Genomic DNA, 21,400 nt, shown 5'->3' on the forward strand with positions numbered 1-21,400 from the left:
ACCCACAGGAGAGAAGGGCAGAGCGGGAAGGACAGAGGAGCAGATGCAATTCCATCCTGAGGCAGCTATCAGAGTTTCAGGTATGATGACTCACTGGCTGAAAGAACACACAGTCCCTGACTTATCTTTATTCTTCTGTCTCCTCTTTATTTAAATTTGACTTCCTGCTGTCTCTTTTCCTGCATACATTTTTGGAATTGCAAACTTGTCACTTCTTACTCCTCATCTAAATTATTCTATGTCTCTGAATTTTGTATCTTGGTGAGATAAAGAGCCCCAAAACTCTTTTAAGTATTTCCCCATTCTGAGATCTAAACACAAGCCTCTTCCATGCCCCAGGCTTGAACTAGGTTGTGCAGTTAATAACATTGTGTCCTACACGGTGGTCATCTTAAAAGCTCAAGGCTCAGTCTGCGATTTATTTCATTCTTGCATCAATCTCTGTACAATATTTTTTTTGTCATGAACCAGTGACCCCAGTGTCACCACCTTCCTCCTTTTAGCCTAATATACAAGTAATGTTTGTATTAGCCTTATGGTATCATTAAGGTCCATAATCATATAGCTGTGGTTTTGATGGTGAGGACTCCAGAAATGTGGAACAGTCAATCAAAGTATTAAAATGGTTAGCCTTTGAGCTAATTTAATTGCCACTTGCTTTTGCATGTATTCATGTACGTGTGCATGTATGGACTCTCCTGTACCTGTTTTAAGTGTACATGTGCAGGCATGACGTCAACATCAGGTGCCTTCCTCAATTACTCTCCACCTTGCTTTATGAAACAGGACCATTAACTGAATCTGACGCTAAGTGATTAGGCTAGACTCATTGGCCACAAAGTCCCATAGACCAACCTGCCTTTGTGCTCCAAGTGCTGGGATTACAGGTACATGGTGTGGCCCTGGCATTTATATGTGTGCTAGGGATCAAATCAAACCCAGGCCCTGGCATTAATGCAGCCAGCATTTTACAAGTCAAGCCATTTTTATTGCTCTGCTACATATTTTTATCAATTCATTTTTGGACTCATTTGTAAAGAATATTTATTTTTCTCTGAGATAGGGAAGTAGAATCCAACACAAATGCTGAAGGATTTTATTTTTTAATATAGGGTTTAAAAACTGTGGCTGTATACTGTGCTTTGCAGATTCTGACAGTTTTGATCTTACAGATAAAGTACAGCACCCAACCACAATTCACTCTCAAGGCCATTTGCCTCCTTGTTCCATCCTCTTCAGCATTATATGGCTTTGCAAGTAATAAAAGTAAAATGACAGAATCATAAATCCCAAGATTCAGAAAGCCTTTTAAAGGTCACATTGCTCCACATTTTATAACTTGGACAAATATCTGCTACACCTTATAAATTTGACATTGTTTACTGTGAATTGGTGAAGATTTGTAATCAAACTTCACTAATATTTTACGCTAGAAAATTAGTCAAATATCTTTTCAGTGTTATTGTGAAACTATTGAGTGTGTGTGTGCACACGTGCACATATGTGTGTGTGTGTGTGTGTGTGTGTGTGTGTGTGTGTGTGGTGTATGCCCAAATTCTCATAGTCTAAATATTCAGAATAGTCATGAGGTAAAAATAAATGTCTGTCCAGTGACAAAATGATAAATAAAACAGGATACTACGAATACAGCAAAAATATCATTTGGCTACAAATACAATGAATGTGAAAAAGAGTTATGTTAAGCATGTTATACCTTTAAAACACTTTAATAAGTAAAAAAGATCAGTCACAAATAAATAATTATCTACCTTATTTATATTTAGTATTTATAAAGTGAAAATCTTCCTGTTTGTTTTTGTTTTGTTTTTATTTTTGTGGGATTTTTGGTTTTTGTTTTTTTGGGGGGGGGTTGGTTTTTCAAGACAGGGTCTCTCTGTGTAGCCTTGGCTTTCTTGGATTCACTTTGTAGACCAGGCTGGCCTTGAACTCACAGTGATCCACCTGCCTCTGCTTCCTGAGTGCTGGGATTAAAGGCGTGTGTCACCAGGCCATTTTTTAAACTAAACTTCCAATATAAATCTTAGAGAAAATCTAAGATATATTTTTTACTTTTCCCAACAATTATATTTTGAATCTCATTTTTTCTGACATATTCGAAGGTTAGGTGCAGATACTATGTTACCTTTCCATAGGCCAAAAGACCAGACACAGACTGTGTAGTAAGTTTTCCCCTGTGATTATAGAATAATGTCCTATTTAAAACTGTAAGTAAAATAATTTCACAGACTAGATAGCCACTTTAGTAAATAGTGAGTAAATAGAATATTTACTGAGAAAGTATCAGGGTCTGAGTTCTAATTCCCAGGAAATGTGTGATTTTTAACTGACAATTTAACACAATCTGAAATCACCTGTAAAGTGAGTCTCGATGAGGGATTGTCTGGTTCAGGGTGGTGTGCAGCCATTTCTATAGGGCATTGCATCCATTTGGGTGTATGCACCCTTGTGGGCTGGTCCTGTGCTCGGGGTGCACATGGAGCCAGAGCAAAATGTATCATGTCCTGTGTAATCATTCTGTATTTTCCCCTTAAGTTAAGATTTAACTAAAGATGGACCTAGACTGATTGATGGCCATCAAACCCCCATAATCTTTCTTTTATCCCCTGTTCCCAGTGGCTGAGATTGTAGGTATGTGTGCAACTACACACAGTTTTGTAAATGTTTCCTGGTGTTCCAATGTTTATACATTCTCACCAGCAGTTGTTACTTTCCTTTAAAAACTAAAGCTTCAAAATGAGTACTTCTTTCTGTGCCTGGATTTTTAAAAATCTATTCAGTTATTACAATCAACATATACCAGCTCTACAACTTAAGTGATCACATTGTGATTTTCCATGTAGGTCACTACACTGCCTTGAACATGTTCACAAAGACACATTATATTCACCTTTCTATGTCCAGTTTTTGTTCGTGTGTTTTGGTTTTGCCTTGCCATGATGTTTTCAAATTCCACTCCTTTTTTTGTTTAATGGTATCTAATTGTATCCTTTATAATTTTATAGTACACTATTGCATCCATGTGTCCTAGTTCTTTACCCTCTCATCTTTTCACAGATACTTCCATTGATTTACATTGTGGAAGGTAAAGTGTGTCTCAATAAATAGGGTTGTCCATGGTTTTCATTATTTTGCCTTTGTAGTAGGTAGTGTGTATGCCGACTTTAGATTTTTCTTTATTTTGTCCCTATAGTAACTCTGGTTTTGGTCTTTGGAGAACCCTTTATATTATCTTTAACAATGACTATGATGGTTTATGTTTGGATTTCATAGGCAGTGAGTAAGTGTTGCACCTTTTCTCCTCATCACTCATTTTATAGCCATTCTGACTATTCAATATCGTTCATTCATTTGTTCTTTGAGAACTTCATATATGTACACATTACACATTTGCTCTTGTTACTGAGGGCATTGAGCACTTTCTTTTTCTTTTTTTTTTTTAATAGGACAACTAAAACTGGTTTTAGTCCATATTTTAGGATGAGGAAAACAAAATGTAAAATAAGTCATAAGAAATGCTCTCTTCTATTATCTCAAACCATTTTGAATGTTGTACAAAAGGCTCACAAAGCAAATATAAACTGCTTCAACACGTCTTTTGTAAATTCTGCTGCAGAAAATGCAACATTAGCAAACATACCACTTTCTTTTGTACCAATTTTAAAAGAAGTACTGAATTACATGTTTGTTGAATTACATGTATGTTGCTCATACATGTCTGTTCACTTTTAATGAGATCACCACCAATACGTCTTTCTTTCTTTTTTTTTTTTTTTTTTTTTTGGCAGTTTTTGTGGTTTTATTTAAACACAAATAAAACACGCACTGAAGCCATCTACTCATTTTCTTCACTGCGCAGCCTGGCGTTGGGATTGGTGACTCTGATGGCCAGCTGTGCCACTCTTTCTACGATGGCTTTTCGGTTCTTGGAGGAAACATTGTGACTAATCTCAGCACAGTAAGATTTGTTGCACATCAGCAGCACTTCCGGCTCCTTGAAATTGTGGACCAGAAACTTCCGGAAGCCGCTAGGCAGCATGTGCTTGGTCTTCTTGTTGCTCCCATAACCAATGCTGGGCATCAGGATCCGGCCCTTGAATCTTCTCCGCAACCTGTTGTCTGGGTTTCCGATAGTTTCGCTTAATTTTGACATATCGGTCTGACTGGTGCCTGATGAACTTCTTGGTCCTCTTTTTAACGGTCTTAGGCTTCACCAGAGGCCGGAGGGCAGCCATGATGCTGCAAAGGAGATGGCAGCCACCTCACCACCAATACTTCTATTACTTTCCTTAACTTTATTTTTATGTTAAGCCAATGTCTGTCATGCAGGCACCAAAAACATTACAGTAAATTACACAGGGTTGTAATCTAGCTTAGAGTCTAGCTTCTTGGAATCCGCCACTTTTCTAGCTGCTTTCATGGAGTCTTCCTGAACTACAGAACCATGATTGGCACGAATTACAAACATACCTGCTTCAATACAAACATTTCTCCGGTCTGCTCCATTAAAACATCTACGTGCTTCATAATAGGGCCTTCGTGGATTTTCAATATATCTAATCTTGCCTGTTCATTGGGTAAATCAATATGTATTTTTCTATCTAATCTTCCCGGATACAGTAAAGCAGGATTTAGTACATCTGGTCTGTTTGTAGGCATGATCATTTTAACTCTGTGCAGAGTATCAAATCTGTCCATTTGATTTAATAATTTCATTTAAAGTTCTTTGAATCCTTCTGTCAGCTGACGGACCCTCAGAAAGCAAACACCCACCAATAACCATCTATCTAATCCATGAAAATGATATATAGCTGATGGTCCCTGGCATAGTTAAACACTTCTCTAATCAAACGAACACTCTCACCAATGTACTTGTCTACAATAGAACTAGATACACCCTATAGCAAGTTTTCCTAGTGCCCGGTGGTCATATATCAAGCAGCCTTTTCAGTACATTATTCCTACATGCTGGAATAATTCTGGATTTGTAAGAGGTAATTCTATTACCTCCTTAAATTCCAGAATCTGTTCTGACAGCCCTCCAATCTCAGAATAAGAAACACTTCCAGGGTCCTCATGAGACATGTTGTAAACCAACGGATCCACCTCTCTTGGCAAATACATGATTGTTGTGTGGTCACATCCAAAGCAACTATTGATCTTGGTTTGACCTTACTTTTATTAAGCTACTGACAACAACCTACGATATACATTTATCCATTTGTTGCTTTAACAATGAATTTATCTTCTGTTAACTGTTTAAGCACTTCACCCACAGTCTGCCCATCACTTTGAAGTGCCTTCAGACCATTTTCAGACTTTTCATACTTCTTGATAAGTTCTTTTAATTGTTCCCTTGGCTCCTTAAGATGGCCTTCAATCTCCTTGTGTTCTGGCAGCTTCTTGGGGTTGTCCTGAAGTGCCTTATCTCTAGGCTCCGCCATGATAAGAACTAATGGCTCATAGGGGATGCCGGGAATGGCCATGGTAGCCCAGACAAAGCATTTTCTTGTGTGTGTTGCCACTTGCACTTCCTGTTGAAGGTGTGTGTGTCTGGATCATTGCCTTGTTATTTACTTGTCATCTGTTTGTTGATTACTTTATTTCTTTATCCTGGATAATAATCTATCCAATGAAGAATGGGCAAAGATTTTTCCCTATTCTGAATATTGTCTCTTCTCTATGGTGATTATTGCCTTGGCTTTTTAGTTTTATTTAATCCTATTTGCCAATTTTTGTTTGTTTGCTTGCTTTCTATGGTGTTGGAGTACTGTCCAAGCAATCATTGCAAAGTCCTATTTCTGAAGTGTTTTTCCAAAGTTTACCTGTTCAAGGTCAATGTTTTATACCTTACATTAATGTCTTTGATCAATTCTGAATTAACTCTTCTGCAGCTGTAGAAATCAGGGTACAGTTTCATTCTTCTACATGGAGAAATCCAGTTTTCTCAACAGCATTTTCTTCTATCAGAAATATTTTAATACAATACATTCTGGTTATAGTTCTCCCTCTCCCAACTCCTCCAATTCCTCTCCCCCACATATCTGAATCCACACTCTTTCTGTCTCTGTAAAACAGTTTCTGTGGTTTAAAGCACTGGCTACTCTTCCTGAGGTCCTGACTTCAATTCCCAGTACCCACATGGTGGCTCAATAGTATATAATTTTGTAACACGTGTTTGGAGACCTTTATTAAAGATTATGTGGAAGTAACTATGGGTTTATTTCTTTGTCCTTTACTTTTATGTTAGAAGTAAGAATAAACACAAATTACATTGCAAGCTAGCTGATTCGTGGGGCGTTCTCACTAGGGTTATACTTCAGAATACAACAACTGACGCAACAATGAGTAATTTGAATGAAAGTACCATAATTTACTTAACAAATCATGATTTATCTTCATTATTTTCGTGTCAAAACCCTAGCCTCCCTCTCTCTTAAGGCTTCACCATTATTTTGCCAGACTCTTGATTTATGCTTTCCTGCAAACTTTGCAATCAATTACACATTAAATCCACTGTCTGTGTGGTTTGCCTTTTGCACTCAGGAGACTCACAGCCTGCCTTTGAAAATGAGAATTCATAGAAATGAAACTGTTTTGTTCCTTGACTTTGACCTTTAAATTCTAGCTTTGTAGCAGTCTGTCTAATTTTATTCTGCTGCTTAATTGTCTCAAACACAATCAATAAAACCGCTTTAATAAGAGTTTCTTTAATCCTCAAAGTACCCAACTAAATTTGGAATTTTTACACCGATATTCCCAGAGATCCCCCAATCCTATGCTGTCATTCAGTAGCTTCCATGGTTTTAACTTTCACTAGCATTTCACACCAAAGAGAAAAAAATGCTAAAATGCATTTGCCACATTGGATGCTAAGCTATTTAAAGTTAAATGAAAGCAAAGTGAGAAATTATAATATGAAGGCCAAAAGTAAAATTCTCACATTTGTATAAAAAAATAAAATATATAAATTCAAATATTTGAAGTCAAAGAAATGTGCAATTGCTGTAAGCAACACTGAAACATTTTTGTTAATACATTGTAAAAATTATATACCTTTGGCATTGTACTGGTGTATAGTCTTTTTGAAAAGAAATTGTAAGGCTGTATGTAGCTCACAGAAACCATTGATGTTGGCCCAGCTCAGTTTCTTGTCCCGGAGAACTTATGGCTCTTTTAACCTGCACCTCCCGAGTCTCTGGTTCCATCATGTGCTCCATCTGCTATGGGCCCCCACCTTGATGCTGCCCCTAGTCTCCACCTCTGCAGGATCCAGCTGTCAGCATTGAGCATAGCCCACGCCCATGAGAGGAGGCCTGTGAGGCCTGTCGTGTCTGTCGTGCATTCCCAGCTCTGCCTCCACTTGCCACCTGCTTGATGGCCCACAAGATCCAGTGCCCACAGAAGCAGGAGGCCATCCAGGCCTTGGTGGCCGGCAACAATCTGGTGAATTGAACGGGAGCAGCAGATCTGGCCCTGAGGCGGGAGCAGGAGATCTGGCCCTGAGGACAAAAGAACAGGTGAGCTGACCCTAAGGACACAAGAACAGGAGAGTTGACCCTTATGACGCAGGAGCAAGTGAGCCAGCCCTGGGGACATGGGAGCCTGAGAGCTGGCCCTGCCTAGAGGACACAGAAATGGGAGAACCAGTGCCACCCCAAGGACATGGGAATGGGAGAGCCAGCCCTGACCTGAGGACACAGGAACAGGAGAGCAGGCCCTGCCCTAATGACATGGGAGGGGGAGATTGGGCCTTGCCCTGAGGACAAGAGAGTCCTGATCCAGAGCTCTGAGTGAACTTACCCCAACATCTACACCATGTATGACCTGCTGGAACAAATGAAGGGGCCGGACCTGCAGATTCAAAGACTAAATATCTCCTTGACACCCAGCAACAACAGGATATCCGACAGCAGTCCCAGTGAGGCTCCAGTAACAATAGTAGGGTCTCCAACCAGACTCGTGACTCATAGCAATGAACATTTGAAATTAAACATATGTGGACAAAAGGCTATACTGCGAGATACACTACAGCTTCTGTGACAAGACTTTTGTTTGTTTGTTTGTTTGTTTGTTTTACTGGGGAGAGGAGAGGGATTTTGGTGCATGACGTAAAACATAGACACTGAATAAAAGTAATAAATAAATAAATAAATAAATAAATAGAAGCATTTGAACAGTGCAAAACAGCAAACAGAAGGAAAGCAGCCTGAGAAGGCACAAAGAAACAAAAGCCCACTCATTGACAGATAAATACCATAAAAACACTAAACTGGAAGCCATAATTTATACACAGGGGCCTATAGGGTGAAAAGAGAAGAAAAATAAAATAAATAAAAAGAAAAACAAAAAAAAAATTTAAAAGAAAAAAAGCCCTGACACCACATTGTCAGACAAGGAACCTCCAAGGATGCCACTGAATTCATTTTCTGTTTAACTCAGTTTTCTATGGACCATCAACAGACAGCCAACAATCCTTAAGGATTGTTTCTCCAAGGTGCAGAGACCCACAGCCAAACAATAGGTAGAGCTTAAAGAGTCTTGAGGAAGAGAGGGAGAAAGGATTGAGGGTGCCTGAGAGATCAAGGGCACCACAAGAAGACCTACAGGGTCATTACCCTGGGGTCATTGGAGATAACAGAGATTGAACCCCCAACCAAAGAGCATGTATGGGCTGGACCCAGGCCCCTACACATATATAGCAGGTGTATAAGAGCTTCTTCTTCATGTGGGTCCCCAAAAATTAGAGCAGATGATTATCTCTGACTTTGTTCTCTGTTCTTTCCCATAGCTGGGCTGTCTCATCTGGCTTCAGTGGTAGAGAGTGTGCCTAGTCCTGCTACAACTTGATGTACCAGAGTGTGTTGGTACTCAAAGGGGTAAGGCTTCCCTTCTCTGAGGATAAGAGGGTGGGGGATGAGGGAGGGGTGTGAGAATGGTAATGGGAGGAGAGGAGGAAGGGGGCTGCTATCAGGCTATAAAGTTAAATAAATAAATAGTTTTAAAAAATTGTTTTCCCACTGAAATGCCCTTGGATAAATTAAATTTTCATTTGCAAGTGGTTATCAATTAGAGATATCTTCTAGGTTTGATATGGAGCATTTGTCCACTTCTCTTTTTCATTCTAGGAGTCCACTTGGTGCAGATCCATGGAGGCCTGAGCATGCTGCCACACTCATTGTGACTTCATAAGTACATTGGTCCTGTTGAGATTAGGAAGCCTTGTTTCTTTGATGTCATCCATCCCCTGTCTCTTAGACTCTTTCTTCCTCCTCCCTGAGCCCTGAAGGGAGAGACTGATGGAGACATACTGTTTAGGGCTGAGTGTTCCAATGTCTCTCACTTTTTGCAAAACGTCTAGCTAGCTGTGGGCTTCTGTATTTGTTTCCATCTGCTTCAGGAGGAAGACTCTCTAATGATAGCTACTATGAATAGTTAATAACATAACTGAGAAACTGTCCCTATGGTACAGTCAGGCATCCTTTAGCTATATGCCCAAGAGTAGTATTGCTGGATCTTGGGGCGTAACAATTCCCATCTTCCTGAAGACCCATCACACAGATTTCCGTAGTGTCTAGACACGTTTGCACTCCCAGCAGCAAAAGGTCAGTGTTCCCCCTTGCTCTGCATCCTCACCAGCATGAACTGTTATTTGTGTTTTTAGATCTTAGCCATTCTGACCAGTGTTAAAACGAAAACTCAATATAGTTTCGATTTACATTTCCTTGATGGCTAAGCATGTTGAGCAGTTTCTTTAAGTGTTTCTCAGTCACTCAAGTTTCCTCTTTTGAGAATTCTCTGTTTAGATCTGTACCATTTTTAATTGGGTTATTAGTTTTCTTGATATATTGTTTTTATTTCTTTATATATTTTGGGTATTATCCTTCTATCAACTATGTAGATGGTATAAAGAAAAACTTTACACACTCTGTAGGCTGCTGCTTTGTCCAAATGACACTGTCTTTTGATGTGAAGCTTTCCATGAGAACCCATCTATTAATTTTTTATCTTAGTGCCTGTGATAACAGTATCCTGCACAGAAATTCTTTTTCTATGCCTATGAGTTCAAAACTAATCTCCACTTTCTCTTCTACCAGGTTCAGTGTATCTGGTTTTATGCTAATGTCTTTATTTTTCTTCTTTTATTATTATTTTTTGTCTTTTTTTTACAGATACATTTGTATTATCACACATATATACAATAAACTACCTATAGCAAGAAGAACCAAGAAACAATCAGGAATTATATAACTTATATTCATAGTGTTTTAGCTATTTGTATTTAGCAACCTTGAAGAAAACATCTTTCCTATCTTGGTGCATCTAAAGTTCTGAATGTAAATCAATATCCATCATGTATCATCATTATCAACTTAAAACATCTATCTAGACCTAAAAATATCTTAACCACTAAACAACTAAGCTTAATTGTAAAACTAAACTGTCTGGTCTTCAACCCCATCAGAGACCTGAGAAGGAATAAAATTAATTTCCTGAGTAAACAGGAAGTGCATGTTAGCTGCTTCCAAAATGAGAAAATAACAGAGACAGTTTGCTGCCTGATCACTCACCCAAAACTCTCTATAACATTGGAGCATTATCTTCAGCCTTCTGGCCTAATATATCTGACAGACATATTTGTGAGGCAGGAACTAATGAGGACTTGCTTGCCTGTCTTGGCAAAGTTTGGCCATCAACTCTGCCTGCATCCATGCTTGCCCGTTTTACGGCAGAATTCTGTCTCTGGTAGAAGCAAGGACATTTGCCCAGTGGCTTCTTTGCCACATGTGAAGCCATCTCCATAAAGAGGTTCTTTGACACTCTGAGGTAGGCTGAGTGTTGCCAGAAGTTAACCTGTCTCATTGCCAGTGAATCTTTAAAATAATAATAACATGTTTAAATGCCATATTCTGTATGTTTCTGAAGTTTTTGAAGATCTTATCTAATTATTTTACCTTATCTTTCTATAGAATATATCTATCTGCTGCACCTATGTTCATAACAGCTTTATTCATGATAGCCAGAATGTAGAAACTACCTAAATGTCCCTCAACTGAAGAGTGGATAAAGAAACTGTGGTACATTTATACAATGGAGTACTATTCAGCTATTAAAAACAAAGAAATCTTGAAATTTGCAGGCAAATGGATGGAACTAGAAATGATCATCATGAGTGAGGTAACCCAGAACCAGAAAGACAGGCATGGCACATACTCACTCAAAACTGGATATTAGACACATAATACAGGATAGCTACACTATAATACAGAAACTGAAACGTCAACCAAGGGCCACGTATGATGTGGACCTAATCCCTCTGCTCAGATGTAAAAGCACAGTCTCCTTGTGGGTCCCACAATGTGGAGAGTAGAGACTACCTTGGACATGCACACTAGCCACCGAACTTTGATCACTTCCCCCTAGCAGGGTGGCCTTGCCAGGCTACAGAGGAAGAAGAGGTTACAGGTAGTACAGATGAAACGATATGCTGAGGTCAGATGTTAGGGAAAGAGGGCTCCCCTTTCTGAGGACTCGGGGAGGGAGGGAGAGGGTATGAGGGAGGAAGGGGGGATTGGGATGGGATGGGGGAAATACAATCTGAATGTGAAGATTTTAACCTGCAGAAAAACCAGATTAATTTATATTGCTAATCCTCTATATGGGAATAGCTCTGAGACTGGCTGAGACATGCTTCTTGTTGGCTACAGAACCCCTATGAATTATTATTAGATGCCATTCTTTGTATGACAGGAATGAAGATTTACAGAGGTATTTTTTTCTGCTCGTACAAAGAGCAGAAAACCAGACTTAATTGTTCTGTGCATCGCATACATCTTATACATTTATACTTTTAGGACTGTATAATGCTTGTGAGAAATTATGTTTTCAGAACCAAAGAACTGGACACTGACATTGGATCAGATCAGACAGGATTCATTCACTCAGCATACTGGACACTGACGTCCTGTATCCTTCATGCTTCAGGACCATGTGCTTCAGTTGTTGTTTCTCATCAGAACAGGACAGCTCCCAGGACACCTTCAAAGAAGGATTCCAATCCCAATTGGTCCAGTAATTCAGACCGTCCCACACAGGACTCTAATTAAGCCTGGAATGTCTCAATATTTAGAAACTGGACCACAAATGCTATTCCTATCTTGTTTAATGATTTCCCCAATTTTATTTGGGCCCCTACAAAGGTATTATTTTTCCCAAATCAGCTGTGAGAAACTTTAAGAAAACCATACCCCATTTCCTTTAAGGGCGCATTGAGCAGGTTTTTTGGTTGCTTTCTTGGGCTATAGAGGGTTATTTTCAATGGGAGTTGGTTACAAGTTATTATTGGTCTTATTTAGAGAGAAAACAAGGTTGGACTCAGGAATGACTATCTTTTTCCTTTATCTTCCATTCTTAGGTATGGGGATAGGGGTTGAAAAGAAAGAAGGAGGAATATAGAAATATATAAGGAATATAGAACAAAAAGTAGATTAGTGAATCTACTCCTCAATTTAATGACTCTATCTGTCACTCACAAGGTTACTTTTAATTCACTGGTATAGAATTTTGTATATAGATGCAAAATAAGTTTAATTTGAGATACATTGTATAGAATTGAAATTTAAGATTATTCTTGACACACATTTTATATATTTCTACTCTAATATGAGGTATTATACCCATATAATTCAATTATAATACAAGATTTACTTCCAATACTTTGAAAGTGCTATTGCAGCCTGTTTAGAATAATAAATTACACAGTTAATTGTTAGTTGATCAAATTATGGTCATATCAATTACTAGTCTATTTTTAATCACAAAAATATACACCTTAGGTGCAACAGATAGATATGATCCAGCAATTTTTATTATTCAGGATTGTGTTAATTGTCCTAGTTTGGTTTTGCTTGGTTGGTTTGTTCTGTTTGGTTGGTTTAGTTTCTATATGGAGCAGAAAATTATAATTTGAAATGTGAATGACTGTCAGAATTTTGATGGAGATTTCATTGAATCTGTAGGTTGATTTTGGGTGGCCAGTTTCACTGTAATAATTCTTCTGGTCCATAAGCATGGGAGACCTTTGATCTTCTGCTATCTTCTTCAGTGTTTTAAAGTTGTTATTATACAAATGTTTCATTTGCTTGGTTAGAATTTTTCCTGGCAAAATTTTTAGTTTTGCTTATGTACACTATCATATTACCTGCAAATAAGGATACTCTGACTTCTTCCTTTCCAGTTGGTGGCAGCTTGATCTCTTTCTTTTGTCTTATTTCTCTAGGTAAACCATCAAATACTGTATTGAATAGATATGGACAGAGTGAATAACCTTGTTTTGATCCTGATTTTAGAGAAAATGCTTTGAGTGTCTCTCCACAAAAGTTCATGTCAGTTTTGGGCTTGCTGCAAACTTCTTTTGCCACATTAGGGTATAACTCTTGTATCCATAATGTCTCAAGTGCCTTTATCATAAAGGGGTGATGGGTTTTTTTCCATAGGTCATTTTTTCAACTAGTAAGATGATCTTGTGTGTGTGTGTGTGTGTGTGTGTGTGTGTGTGTGTGTGTGTGTGTGTGTGTGTTTTCAATCTGTTTTAATGGTAGATTACAATTGTCAATTTATGTATGTTGAACCATCCCTGCCTTTATGAAATGAATCTGACTTGATCATTTTGGATGATCTTTTAGGTATGTCCTTGGAGTTGGTTTGCAGGTATTTTATTTAGAATTTTTGCATCTATGTTCATAAGGGAAACTGGTCTGTAATTCTCTTTCTTTGATGGATGTTTATATGGTTTAGGCATCAGGGTAACTGTGGACCCATTTTAAAAAATGTTGGCAATGTTCCCTTTGTTTTTATTTTGTGAGATAATTTAAGGAATGTTGGCATTAGCTCTTTTTTGAAATTCTGAACCTCTGTACCTAGATTGTTGATGTTGTCCTTCCCAGATTTTTAATCACTACTTCTATTTCATTAGGGGAGATGGGTCTACTTAAATCAATTATCTGATCTTAATTTAAGTTTCATAAGTGGTAAATATCAAGAAATGTATCCACCCATTTCTTTTGGATTTTCCAATTTGGTGGAGTACAGGTTTTTAAAGTATATCTTTATGATTCTCTGGATTTCAATATCTGCTTCTATGGTTTCCTTTTTCATCTCTAATTTTGTTGATTTGGATCTTCTCTCTCCACTTTTTGGTTTATTTGGATAAGGGTTTGTCAATATCATTGATTTTCTTTAAAAATCAAGTCTTTGATTCATTGTTTCCCTGTATTGCTTTTATTACTTTATTCATTTGTTTCTATTTTATTAATTTCTGCCCTGATTTTAACTATTTCTTGTCTACTAAGTTTCACTGTAATTTCTTCTTTTTGTTTAAGAGCTTTCATATGTGCTGTTAAATTACTGGTATGAAATATCTCCAACTTTTTTATGTAGACACTTAGTGCTATAAATGTGCCTCTTAGAATCACACTTATAGTGTTCCTTAAGTTTGGGTAAGTTGTGTGTGTGTGTGTGTGTGTGTGTGTGTGTGTGTGTGTGTGTGTGTGTGTGTGTGTGTGTGTGTTTTCATTCAATTCTAGAAATTATTAAAATTTTTCTTAACTTTCATTTTGATACATTTTTCATTTAGTAGTGCCTTGTTCAATATCTATGGGTTTTTTTATTTTGCTGTTGATATTTAGCTTTATTCTGTGATTGTCAGATAGGTTGCAGGGTATTATTCTTGTATCTTGTATTCAAGGTATCAGTTCTTTTATATCTGTTGAGACTTGCTTTGTGTCCAATTTTGGAGAAGTGGTCAGTTTTGGAGAAGATCCATGAGGTGCTGAGGTACAGGTATATCTTTTGTATTTGAGTGAAATGTTCTGTAAATATATTAGGTCCATTAAGTTTATAATATCCATTAACTCCAGAATTTCTCTGTTTAGTTTTTGTCTGGATAGCCTGTATATTTGAGAGAGTGGAATACGGAAGTCTCTCAATATCAGTAAGGATCAATATATGGTTTAAGATATAGTAGTATTTCTTTTACTAAAGTGGATACCCTTGTGTTTGGTGTATAGATATTAAGAATTGCAGTGTGGTTTTGGTCAATTTTCCTTTAATGAGTATGCAGTGTTTATCCCTATCTCTTCTGATTGCTTATGGTTTGAAGTCTACTTTGTCGGGTATTAAAATGGCTACACCAGCAGGCTTCTTTGATCCATTTGCTTAGAATATCTTTGTTCCATCCATTTACCCTTAGGTGATGTCTGCCCTTGAGGTTAAAATATGTTTCATCATTGTAGCAGAAGGATGGATCCTGTATTCACATATATTCTGTTAGTCTCTGTGTTTTTATTGGAGAATTGAGATCATTGATGTTGAGAGATGTCAAAGAGCAGTGTTTGTTGATTCCTGTTTGTAAGTGGTGTGTAGGTCCTTGTGCTCACAGTTAAGCACTAGGGAAACAAGAAATGTTAAGCACGCAGCATTTTCTCTTCAAAACAAAAGATGTCTCACCTGTTTTTTTTCCCAGAAGGCTAGGAACAGAGATGGTTAATAGCCTGGTAGCTTCTTAGCTATCTATGGTAACAGGCCATCCCAGCTCCCCCAGATCTACATATTTGTCCATTTGTTTCAGTCAATCTAAAGTTTATCTTCCTCCAGACACTTGCCATGAGTTGTTTACCTTGAACCTGCTTCTCTAATTAATCTATAGAACATATCTTTATCTTTATGGAAGATATCACTTGGACATTACAAGAGTTTTGTTCTTGTGGGACCTGAAGTAAGTATCTTGCGTGAAAAAATATACTTAAAGCATTTGCAACAGTGTTATAACATCCACGCTAGCTAATTTTATAAACATATTAGGCAATTTGGATTCTATAATTTGTTACAATGTAAGAAATGCCTTAATATAATGAAAGCAAGTCTTTGTTATCTGGACTCCACAAGTGTTAATGATAGTAAAATTTTAATTATGGTTAATTAAAGTATAGCTTTACTAGGTAGATAATAGAACAGAGGACCAAATATGAGTCTTATACCAAGAGCTGCCATTGGAAAGTAGTTGCTAAAATGTACCAGATGTTTTTTAATGACATCAGAGTGGAGAATAAAATAGTTTTAGCAAATATAACTGATTTCACTGATTAAAAAGTAGTAATTATCACTCACTGTAACTAGCACAGCAACAGATCGCTAACCCATCAATGCATTATAGAGTAGTACTCTGAAAAAGTTTCCAAAGTTAACTTTTAAACCTAGTAAGGACAAGTTAAATGCCTTAAAGCATATTAATCTTGATACCCTATGAGCATATACAGGGGAAGAGGTCCCCCTCAGTCACAGTCATAGGAAAGGAAAGTAAGGAAGAAATGGGAGGGAGGGAAGAATGGGAGGATACAAGGGATGGGATAACAATTGAGATGTAATATGAATAAATTAATAAAATGTATTTTATAAAGGTAATATAATATGCATAACTGTTATTTATAATTTTTCTATAGTAAAATGCATATGTAATTGTACAACAAAGGCCTTAGTTGTTAAGTTGAAAAATATGAGACATATCTGACAGTGCCATACATGATGAAATTATAGTAATATCTATTGTATAGATTCATTGAGAAAACCTTATACAGACATGGTCTGTGTGCTAGGAGTCAACCTCCATGCTATCTCCTGTAGTACAGGGCATAGATAAGGTGGTCTATGTTGATTTGAAACACATTTTTTGAAGAAAAGATCATCCTAAGTCTATGACTTACCAATTGAACAAAAATAACTAATAAAAGCTAGGTTAAACATGTCAAAATATATGGACATGGGACCCTTCTTGACCTAGACCCCCTACTCAGATATAGCCTATAGGCATCTCAGGATCCATACGGCTCCCCTAGTAAGGGGAGCAGGGGTTGTCCCTGACATGGACTTTGTTGCCTTCACTTTGATCACTTCCCTCTGGAAGAGAAGCCTTACAAGGTCATGGAGGAAGAGCATGCAAACAGTCCTAATGAGACTTGATAGGCTGGGGTCAGCTGGCAGGGGAGGAGGGCTCTCCCTCTCTGGGAACTAGAGGAGGGGAAGAGGGGGAGGAGGGAGGGACAACGGGATCAGGAGGAGATGATAGAGGGGGCTATAATTGGGTTATAACGTGAATAAACATCTTAAATTTTAATTTTAAAAACTAAAAAGAGGAGCTGGAGAGATGGCTCAAAGGTTAAGAGCACCCTCTGTTCTCCCAAAGGTCCTGAGTTCAATTCCCAGTAAACCACATGGTGGCTCACAACCATCTATAATGCAATCTGGTGCCCTCTTCTGGTGTGCAGGTGTATATGCAAGCAAAACACTACATAATAAATCTTCAAAAAAAAGAGAGAAAAGAAAAAATCAGTGGTGAAACAATATAATGTAAGCATATAGAATACTGATCAAGAGAATGCCTCTAGTTCTCACGAACGTATGATAGGCATTTAGTTCTAAATGTACTACATTATCATTTTAACCTTCAAATATTGTTAGAATGTAAAAATTATTTACCTACCTTTTCATATTGAGATTAGAAAGAATAGCATGGGAATTTTTTTCTTCTTATATACATTTTATAATTTATTATATATATATATATTTCAGATTATACCCCAATTCCTTCCTTGCATCTTCCCTTTCCTACCCTCCCTCCCTCTTCCACCCTATTCCCCTACTCTAGACATCTGAAGAAGGGGACCTCCTCCTATGCCATATGACCATAGCCTATCAGGTCTCATCCACATAGTCTGCATCCCCTTCCATTCTGTGCCCCCAAGGTCTCCCCACTAAGGAGAAGTGGTCAAATCCAGGCATACCAGAGTTTACTTCATAGGCAGTCTCTGGTCCACCAACAACTGGGGAGAATTAGCTGTCCATTGGCTATATCTGAACAGGGGCTATAGGTTCACTGCATGTATTGTCCTTGGTTGGTACAACAGTTTATGTAGGCTCCCTCCCCTGGGTCCAGATTCACCAACCTTGATGGTCTTCTTGTGGGGCTTCTGAACCTTCCAGGTCATTCCTTCCCCCATTTTCCATATCACTATCAGCCCTCCACCCAGAGTCCAGCAGCAAGTTCCAGCATCTGTTCCAATCCTCCCCTGGGTAGAGTCTCTCAGAGAACATCTATGTTGGGCCAATATCCACTTATAAGTGAGTATATACCATGAATGTCTTTCAGGGTCTAGGTTCCCTCATGAAGGATAACCACTTCTAGTTCCAGCCATGTGCCTGCAAATTTCAAGACTTCTTTGTTTTTTAATAGCTGAGTAGTATGCCATTATATAAATGAACCACAGTCTATATCCATTTTTTGGTTGAGAGACATCTAGATTGTTTCCAGATTCTGACTATAATGAATAAGCCTGTTACAAACATGGTAGAGCAAATATCCTTGTTGTGTGGTGGAGCATCTTTCAGGTAAAGGCTCAGGAATGGTATAGGTGGTCTTGAAGTAGCACTATTCCAAATTTTCTGAGAAAGTGCCAGATTGATTTCCAAAGTGGTTGTACAAGTTTGCACATCTTCACCAGCAATTGCTGTCACTTGAATTGTTTATCTTAGCCATTCTGGTAGGTGCAAGATGGAATCTCAGGTTCATTGTGATTTGCATTTCCCTCATAACTGAGGATGCTGAGCATTTCCTTAAGTGTTTCTCAACCATTCAATGTTCTTCTGTTGAGAATTCTCTGTTTAGCTCTGTACCCCATTTTAAATTGTATTATTTGGTTTGATGGTATTTAATTTCTTGAGTTCTTTACACATTTTGGGTATTAGCTCTTTGTTGGATGTAGGGTTCATGAGGATACTTTCCCCGTCTATAGGCTGTCATTTTGTTCTGCTGAAAATGCCCTTTGCCTTACAGAAGATTTTAAGTTTCATGATGGTTCATTTATTAATTATTGATCTTATAGCCTAAGCTATTAATGTTCTGTTCAGGAAGTTGTCTCCTGTGACAATGAATTCAAGGCTCTTTGTCAGTTTTTCTTCTAACAGATGTAGTGTCTCTGATTTTATGTTGAGGTCTTTAATCCATTTGGACTTGAGTTTTGTGCAGGGTGATAAATGTAGATCTATTTGCATTTTTAAACATGTAAACATCCAGTTATACCAGCACCAATCATTGAAGATGCTAGGTGTTTTTTTCGTTGTATAGATTTGGCTTCTTTGTCAAACATCAAGTATCCATAAGTGTGTGGGAAGGGGTTTCTGGGTCTTCAATTCAATTCCATTGATCAACCCATTTATTTCTATGCCAGTACCATGTTGTTTTTATTAATGCTGCTCTATAGTACCACTTAAAATAAAGGATGGAGATTCCTTCTGGGGATTTTATTTTTTGGTACAGGATTGTTTTAGGTATTCTTCGATTTTTGTTTCTCCATATGAAGGTGAGATCTGTAAAGAATTGTGTAGGTGAGAGATTCAAGATGGCAGTGCCAATCACATACCACTTCTGATCAGCGGGACAACCAGGACTGCACAGTGACCTAAAAGCCAAACTAGGAGCTCCAAAACACCAGTGCTGCTGATTCTCAGGTAAGAAGGATCCACATTGTGTGGAGCATGGGTGGGTCTAAGCCCTGGTCGCTTTGGGCTTTCTCCCTTTGTCTACTTCTTACCATATCTGGGACATAGAGCAGATAGGCAGAACTGAGTCCCAGCACCGGCCACAATCCACATTAGCTGCCATTCTGAGAGCAGCTTTGGACTCAGACATCTCTCTGCCTGCCAGATGCTTGCTGGCCTAGCCCATCTAGCTCACAGAGCAGGTAGACAAAGCCATGCCATCTTGAAGAGGCCTGTGGAGCACTTGAGCAGCTTTGGGCTCTGAACTCTCTCACCCTCCAGGCACTTACCAGCCTAGCACATCTGTGAAACAGAGCATACAGGCAGACCTCAGGCCCAGCACTGGCCACAATCCACTTTAGCTGCCATCCTGTGTGCAGCTTCAGGCTCAGATCTCTCCACATGAACCTGAAGCCTACTGGTCTGACACAGTTAGGACACTGAGCAGAGAGGCTGAGCAGAACTATGAGGGCCACACTACACATTAGCTGCCATCCTACTAGCAGCTTCAGGCTAGGATCTCTCTACACCCACCTGCAGCTTATTTGCCTGGCCCATATAGGTCACAGAGCAGACAAGCACAGCAGAGACCTGTATGAGCCACACTCCACATTAGTTGCCAGGCTTTGAGCAGCTTTAGGCTTGGATCTCTCTCCACCTGGCAGCTACTCACCAGCCTACCCGATCTAAGACACAAAGTATAAAAGCAGAGCCCTGCTGTTCCAAGAAGGCCTCTGGAGCACCACAATGGCTTTGGGCTAACATCGCCCTCATCCCCAAAGCTGCCTATCAGCCTGGCAGAGCTGAGTCTGGCTTGGGTGAAGACTCATGTTTGCTGCCATCTCAAAAAGGTCTGTGTGGCACCTGAGCACTTCAAGTTCAGATCTCTCCCAGTTCCTCAGCTGTTTACTAGCCTTGCCCATCTGAAACCCAGAGCATATAGGCACAGCCCTGCCATCTCGACAAGGACAGTAAGACAAATGAGCAACTTTGGGCTTAGATCTCTGTCAGACTACACCTCTCCTGCCTGACCCAATTGGAATACAGACAGGGAATTCAGCTGAACTGTGCTGAATGGAGGCTCCAAGACTCACAGAGCATCATTATGATGAGGCCTCTGTGGAGCCCTAGAAAGCAGCCTTTGGCTCAGAGATCTTGTTTCTCACTCAAAACCTGCCTGGCTCATGTAGGACACAGACAGCAACACTATTGGAAGAACCTCTAGGCCTGATAACACCAGAGACAACCAGATGCCTAGAGGACAGTGTGAGAAGACTAGCCACAAAACTCTGAGCTATATAACGCCACCAAAAACCAATGGAGATTTCAACATCTACAAAGTGCGTGAAGAAGATTTTAAATCTGAGGTGATGAAAATGACAGAAGCCTTGAAAGAGGCAAATAAACCACTCGAAGAGATATAAGAGAATACATTCAAACAGATGAAGGAATTGAACAAATCCTATAAAGAATTAAAGGAAAATTCAATAAAACAGGAGAAAAAATGAATGAAACTATCTGAGACCTAAAGAGAGAACTAGAAGCAATAAAGAAAACACAAGCTGAGGCAATCTTAGAGTTAGAAAACATAGAAAAAAGAACAGGAACTATGAACACAAGCAACTCCAACCAAATATAAGAGATGGAAGAGCAAATGTTGAGTGTGGAAGATATGATCAAAGTTATCAATGCATCAATCAAAGAAAACATTAAAACTAAAAAGTTCCTGACATAAAACATGCAAGAAATCAGGGACACCATACAAAGACCAAATCTAAGAATAGTAGGAATA

The 21,400-nt window shown here is 38.6% G+C and overlaps 2 pseudogenes; both read right to left on the bottom strand.

The window, feature by feature from the left end:
- Positions 1 to 3,771: 3,771 nt before the first annotated feature.
- Positions 3,772 to 4,276, bottom strand: LOC127191508 (60S ribosomal protein L32-like; annotated as a pseudogene).
- A 93-nt stretch (positions 4,277 to 4,369) lies between these two features.
- LOC127191507 (26S proteasome regulatory subunit 10B-like) lies at positions 4,370 to 5,504 on the bottom strand (annotated as a pseudogene).
- Between the last annotated feature and the right edge of the window lie 15,896 nt (positions 5,505 to 21,400).

This window comes from Acomys russatus, chromosome 7 (assembly GCF_903995435.1).
Source record: "Acomys russatus chromosome 7, mAcoRus1.1, whole genome shotgun sequence".
NCBI lineage: Eukaryota > Metazoa > Chordata > Mammalia > Rodentia > Muridae > Acomys > Acomys russatus.